We start from the raw sequence: 7,117 nt of genomic DNA, 5'->3' as shown, positions 1-7,117 counted from the left end.
TATTCCAAATCAAACACAACATCATTTGACCACACAAGGGGCACCCAAGGAGAGGCGACAAATTCTACAAAGAAGATAAAAGATAATTTAACAAGAAGCATGTTGTAAAGGGTGACAAAGTGTTATTTCCATAATAAGCTTATCTGAGCCTGGGTAAGTTCCTGAACAGGGTGTGGATTTGGCAGTAGTAAAGAAACAGGCCACACAAAGAATGTCTGTTGAGCTAATGAATGCCACTGAAGTGGTTGACTTTCATTTCTCTGGTTTGGATCCTTGCCACCTTTACTCTAATGTCAGACTTTGTTTAATTGGCAAATACGCCTTCAAAGGATTGCAGAGCCCTCCATGCTGCTCCACAGGCTGTTAATATTTAATTGTGATTTGTTAAAGGCATACTAGCAATTGATAAAACTATGTGTCTAGGTGCTTTATTGCAGTACAAATCAGCAACAGGACTTTATATGCTCCTTTTTTTTTTTTTTTGGAAAGGAGGATATTGTCTAATGGGGAAAGAAAAACATGCATTTGTAATAGATTTCCATCAAAGTTTTTTGCAAAGAACCACAGGCACTACTACAAATAGACTTTGTAGGTATGAAATTCATGAAGTGATTTCCTTATCTACCTTTACTTCACTACAAAGGAAAACAATTAAGTCAACAGGAAATTACTAGTATCTTAAAAAGACAGATTTAGCTTTTGCCTTTTTTACCCTTTTAAATGACTTAGCAAATGTTGGACTTTGAGGAAAGGGAAGTTATCTAAATGGGGTCTTTTTGATAAACAGTTTGATAAAACAGCAGCAAAAGTTTTCTCAGAATTTGTTTAGGTGTATTACATTTGACTGAAGTTTCAGTTCCATTGAATTTTTATGGGGCAAACTACCAAGGACATCATTCAGACAAGCAATTGTGAAGGACTATATTGGATGAAGGATTTCAAATCACACCAAAGTCCATAAACAATTTTTAAATATCACTATTTGTGTTACTTTTAATTAAAAGTCAGTACCTTTATCCAAACAAAAATGTACATTCAAGCAAAATAACCAGTTGGCCCAATTCATTCAACAAAATTACCCAAACACAGCCATTTCATTGCTGTCTAAAAATCATTAGTCCTTTTTAATTAAATAACTGCTCCATTACCATAGCTCTTTATCTGCTTAAGGAATGGGCATCAGCCAATTAAAACAAACAAACAAAAAACATCAAAGAAGTTACTTAACACCTGTAAGTAATTTACACTGATGCCAACCCTTTGAAAGTGAAGGGGCACATTACCTTCTTGACACATGAATAATTTCCCTTGGATTCAATTATGTTATTGCCACGACAAACAGGTTTATTTTAGAAGAGAAAATATGCAAGTCTTTCTTTAGAAACACATCAGGTCAAAAGTGGGAAAATGCTTCTGCAGCTTAACTGAATTTTTCCTTTCTCCAACACCTGAATCTTTGATAACCTTGACAATTTTAAAAAGTTCTTTTATCAATGAAGACTATGCCATAATCTCATATCAGTGACACCACTGAAACCTTAGGCAAAACACTTGTCTTGACTTAGTGAACTATTTCCTCATTTCTTTTTCTTCTTGCAAACTTCCAAGGATGAGGGTAGCTAATCATCCCAATGCTACTGGAGTAGTTGGTGACCTGCTGATTTGATTTTAACTGCTTGACAGCTTATCTCCAAGAAAACAGGGAGCAGGATTACAACCCAAGAATTACATGCTGGTCCAATTGGTGCAGCAGCTGTCTTATCCAGCTAGACAGAAGTTCTGGAGTAGCAAACACATATTTGAGCAGTCAACCAGAGAGGCAGTATCTGCCATTACAATCTGCAAGGAAAGAGCAAAACTAGGATCCAGAGCTTGAGGCTCAGGTGGCTGGTTTATCCTAAACCAAGAAAATGTAAACCAGTTAGGTTATATGCTGTTTTTGCATATTAGAGGGAAAATAAGGCATTTATATTTTGCAATCAATTTTCACTACAGTCCTTAATCTGGGGACTTCACAATTCATATGATGAATTGTCGTCATACCAGCTCAGATCCAAAATCTATAGTCAGAATTAGTATGTTCATTATTTCTTAAACTGCTCCTTTTTTCAAATCTTGAAACATTTCATTAAATTGTTTCAAAGTTACTATCATTTTCACTTTAAGTTGTCTCGTTATTTATCTGTATGTTAAATCTCTTACAAAAGCCTCAGAAACTGGTCTCTTATGATAGCACTTTCCACAAAATCACCTTGCATTCCACAGAAAGTATTTCTTATGCATAGGAAAAATATTTGACACTTTTCATCTCATTGACTGTCCCCCTGCTGTTGGACAGGGTGAGTGAGAGAGAAATGAACTCACCTTTACAAGGCAGGTAAAACTGTATTGTTTGCATGCAATCAAAAATCAAAAGCAATTATTCTTAACTATTGAGAAATATTGATTTTAATAATAAATTTTTTAATTATTAATAATTTTAAATAGTGTTTTTAATTTGCCTGCATTCTAGACAGAGTGAATGATTCTTTACAGAACAGTTTTCTCAAGACTCTTGCAAAACAGTCAAGATACCCATCTCCCTGTAGTCAGTAGGAGCATTTAAGGAATTATGATTAGAGTAGAACTCTAAATTCAATGTTATTTTTTAATTAAGCAGCTGAATTTATCTCTTCCTGACCATCATAGAAGTGTTATAATGGTGCACATTTTTTCCTTTACTGTCTTTAGCAACATTTTGGTTTGAGTCATTACACCAAAACCCTCTTTGTCATGAATGTGATTAGGAGGAGAAATAGGGATGAGACAAGTGAGCAAAAAAGTGAAACAAGTTGGCAGCAAAAAGGAGGTAAACGTCATACATACTTTCCCTTCCTTTTAGAAAGGCCTGTTAGATAAACTGAAAGTAGTTTCATAATCCAATGGATTTTACTAAGTTTTTTGACATTGCTTTGCATGACGTTTTCCTAAGCCAAAGAAGGACACAGTATCTTAAACAAATTACTCAATGATAAATGAACTAATTGAAGAAAACCTAAAGAGAAGCAGTCAACTTTTTTTTCCCCCTCTAAAGTTTGGCAGTATATTTCTCCTGTATCCTCATATTCCATACCGTCATTAAACGTATGACTACCTGTATCACTTGTGAGTCATGCATTGCTGAAAGCCTACTGGAGACTGCCTGCTGCTCAAAACAATTCTGGCAAATTGGGGAAGTAATCCAAAAGCAACACAACAACAAAAAAGAAAACAACTGACCAACAAAAAACAATAACTAAGAGAGAAAATTGAGCATACAAATTAAAAAAAAAAAAAAAAAAATCAGGACTAGCTAGCTAAGCAGCATACTAACAAAAAAGGACCAAAGAAGAGATGTTAGAATGGATCACAAACTAAATCCAGGTGAAAAATGTGATGCTATTAAAAAGTAACAGGTTGTGGCAAGTAACACAGAGGAGGTAATTATTCTTTATCCTGCACACGAGGTCTCAGCTGGAGCCCAGCTTTTATTACCCTGCTTTAAAAACAAGGTAAACCAGTTGGGTAGAGTCAAAACAACAAAAAAAGGATGAAATATTAGAATTAAACAAAAACAGGCAAAATATAGCAAGGAAATTTATCTGGAAAGAAGAATGCTAAGATGAAATCCATTGTCTATTTTCCTCATCCCAAACACCGAAAAAACATTTCTCAAAGGATGTGCAGCCTGTGACTGTGTTTGAATATGAACATGAGCATTTCAGACAGGTCTGTAGCTAACTGGTGATGAAACTGGAAGGAATTTATAGAAAAGAATAGCAAGCAAAGCATCAACATAATAACCACTTGCAGTCTCCATGTCTAGGTCATTTAAAGCTTACTAGCTAAAATAGATGTGGGTACATTCAGTTTCAGCTCCCATCCAGAACCGTTCAGTACTAGAAGGAGTATTTTACTCCCTTCAGTTTCAATAGTCTTGAACTGATTCTACACTTTTTCTGATTTTCTTCTCTGTTTCTTGTATTTCTCCAGATTTTAGTAGTCAGTATTTCTCCTCTGAAGCTTTGTTCTGAACTGACTGAAAACAAAACAAATCAGAGTTAAAAAAAAAAAAAAAAAAAAAAAAAACCAACAAATAACAGCACTGATGATTTTCTGAATTTAAAATTCAGTTGGTATTTGAGTAGCAAAGCACTCCATGAAGTTCGGAAACTTTTCTGTTGTTATCAAAAAGGCAGAAAGCTCTTTGAAATACATTGAATGTAAATTTCCAGCCATCATTATATACTGCTTAAGTTCTAGGATAACAAAATACATTGCATAACTCACTTGGAACTTGGTGTACCTAAGTACAGAGACACAATGCACGTCCCCAGCTATCCTGTAAACAGAGAGCAAACGTTGTACTGAATTTAAAACAAAGAAAATCCCATCTGTATGTTGAAAAGGTTTACATTCACTTTGGCAATGTTTGAATTCTGAGTGCCACTACTTCCTTGTTTAAAGTGGATTGCTATCAACTGGGCAGAAATCGAGTCCAGTCTATTCCTGAAAGGAATGATACTCTCTAATCTAGCCTCCTCCCAGCTCCTGTATTTTATAACATTGACACATGCATTTTTGTTTTGTCTAGTTCTGAATCAGTTTTAGCAACCCTGAGTACTATGATTTCCACAGGGAAATCCTGTCTTTCTTTGTCCTCAGCTACTAGAAGCAACAATTTCTAAAACCTTCTCAGGCTACTTGTCTCTTGCAAAGATCTCAACTGCAGAAATTCTGTGAGCCACAAAATGATCACAGAATGAATTATAGTGATTTTTCATTCTCTTTGTGAAGTGGAGAGATTCCAACATAAACTGAAGTTGACTTCAGCTTTTACCCATGCCTGTTAGCTATGAAAACAGATACAAACTCCAAAGAGCAAAAGGAGATTAAATGGGGCTAATAAGAGAGATGGGGATTAAACAGGTCCTAAAGGTCCTAAAACAACAGGGTTGCAACCCTGGGGGCAAGTGGCAGCTTTGAGCATCATTTTGAACACCACTTGAACTAAGATTAGATTTTACTTCTTTGTTTTATACTGTTTTCCACTATTTCTTGTTGGAAATAAGAACGCTTTTTCCCCACACATCCCTGTACAAGGATACACACCCTGCAGTAATTCTTCCTGTCTCTACATGAGATTGATATTTCTGGCATATTCTTCATAATTTTTATATGTTGCTGTAACTGCCTGCTCTGTACTTTGCTATTTGTTCCTGTTGCACTCAGATTTAATTTATAAAGGCAGTGACCTGAATTAACCTACTAATTTCTCTGAAATTTGGGAGTGTAAAGGAGACGATATTGTTGTTTAGTGTTTAGTGTTTTAGACGATAGTGTTTGTTTAGTGTTGTTTGATAGGATTTAAGATTGACCAGGTGATAATACTGAGTAGAAAAAGAAGGATTTTTTGAAAACTTATTTTTTTCTGATATGCTGTACATATTTCATCTGACATTGAATAACACAGAAGATACTAGATTCAGAAGAAAAAAAAATCTTCATTAGAAGTGTTAGGACAAGAGGAAAATAAGAAAAAAGTACATATAGATCTCATAATTTATTTCATTGTTTAGTTAATCAATTTCCAGAGAATAGTCTGAGGTAATAGAAACTATTCACAGGTGATTCACAGAGTAACATAATATTTTGATAACAAGGATAAGGACAGAACTAAGAGAAGTGCCCGTGTGACCACAGGACATTTGGAAGCCTATTGTGTATAGCTTGTAGAAACTGGAGCATTAATTTTGCTTTTAAAATCTCATTTTTCTAAATATTGCTTGATCTTACAGTGGCACGTTACTATTAAAAACATTTAAGCCTGTTCACTATCCACGATTAGCATTGTCCTCCAGTAAATATGAAGAACAAGCTCGCTGAACAATAAATGTGCTTTGATACTACTTCTTTTTCCTATTTGTGGCTGCTATCTGAAAGCTGAAGCTCGTATAGCCTTTTTAGTTCAAGAGCAGTCTGTTGAGGGCCACTGCTTTTCTACCAATCAAGAAAGCGTAGAAATACTGCATGATAGGGCTATTCCGGAATCCTGCAACCTGGAACCCTGGAGGCCGCTGTTTCAGGAATGAGGTGGTCCACAGGAAAAAACAAAAAAAATTCCAGAATGCTTCCGTCAGCATAAAACATTAGTCAGTTAAACATGCTATGGGTGTTTCTGTATAAAAACCTCAAGCATGCCTAGCACTACAGTAAAAAGCACCCATGCCAAAATTTGGATTTATATTTTCTAAGTTACATATGTGAAAAGTAACCTAAACAAGATAGGTTATATTCTTAAATATACTGTAAGTTTAAATACAATTTACTGTAAGGATATTAGATGCAATCTCTTGTGCTGTGAAGTAATGGCTCTTGATAGGAAGCACTTTCACTGTGCATAATCAAAAGTACAGAGATGCATAATTGACAAGTATACAGAGAAGTTAGTCTGGCCTCTAGAGAGCATATAGCTGGAGAGATTATCACGTTGGAAAGGAATAATTAGAAATAAATAGAAAAGCTTACCCATATCCTGGTCTTGCACAAAAAGACTCCAAGATGAATGATCTCCAGAGAGAAATTCTTCCTCAGTGGTAAGTCAGCCCTTAAATGGATCTCGGAGTTGTGGAGCCAGGCTCCACTCCTTCTGGTCACACAGCTGAATTGCCTTCACCTGTGCTCTTGCAGCTGACTCAGTGCTTGCCTCAGGTGATCAATCAGTGGTTCAGGCCATGATTCAGTAGTTCCCATACATTGGCATACACAGTGCAGTTGTATGGGCAGCAGGATTTTCAGGGACAGACTGATGCCCTTTTGATCTGAAGAGTTTTGAAACAGTGCACAAGTGAAGGCATGGGAACAGACATTGGTTTGCTTTGCATGAAAGTGTGTGGGTGGACTTGGGTACGGGGATCTGTAGTAGATAAGTGTCTTCCAAAACTGGGTAATTGACCAGTCTACTTGTAAATATGCATCAGAAGTTTGTATAAAAGTGAGTGTTTCCTCACTGCAGTTTTACATTTATGACAGTACTCAAAACAGCACTAGTGCCAGAGTGAACAGATTGGCCTCATGTGTTGTACTGTGAGCGCTGTAA

At 36.0% G+C, this 7,117-nt stretch overlaps 1 long non-coding RNA gene across 2 annotated transcripts; it reads right to left on the bottom strand.

The window, feature by feature from the left end:
- Positions 1–1,784: 1,784 nt before the first annotated feature.
- LOC122191537 lies at positions 1,785–6,594 on the bottom strand. Of its 2 annotated transcripts, XR_006182425.1 has the most exons (4): positions 6,547–6,594; positions 4,309–4,360; positions 3,861–4,057; positions 1,785–1,839 (listed from the first exon to the last, which is right to left on the bottom strand). It is a non-coding gene; the product is annotated as an uncharacterized LOC122191537 (long non-coding RNA). The 2 variants fall into 2 exon arrangements; XR_006182424.1 differs by lacking the exon at positions 1,785–1,839 and having other exon boundaries at positions 2,495–4,057.
- Positions 6,595–7,117: the final 523 nt, after the last annotated feature.

The sequence above is a fragment of the Lagopus leucura genome, unplaced genomic scaffold (assembly GCF_019238085.1).
Source record: "Lagopus leucura isolate 7727_CA_CO unplaced genomic scaffold, USGS_WTPT01 Super-Scaffold_73, whole genome shotgun sequence".
NCBI classification, from domain to species: domain Eukaryota; kingdom Metazoa; phylum Chordata; class Aves; order Galliformes; family Phasianidae; genus Lagopus; species Lagopus leucura.
The sequence above is the reverse complement of the archived record's forward strand: the minus strand, read 5'-3'. Positions and strand labels throughout refer to the sequence as shown.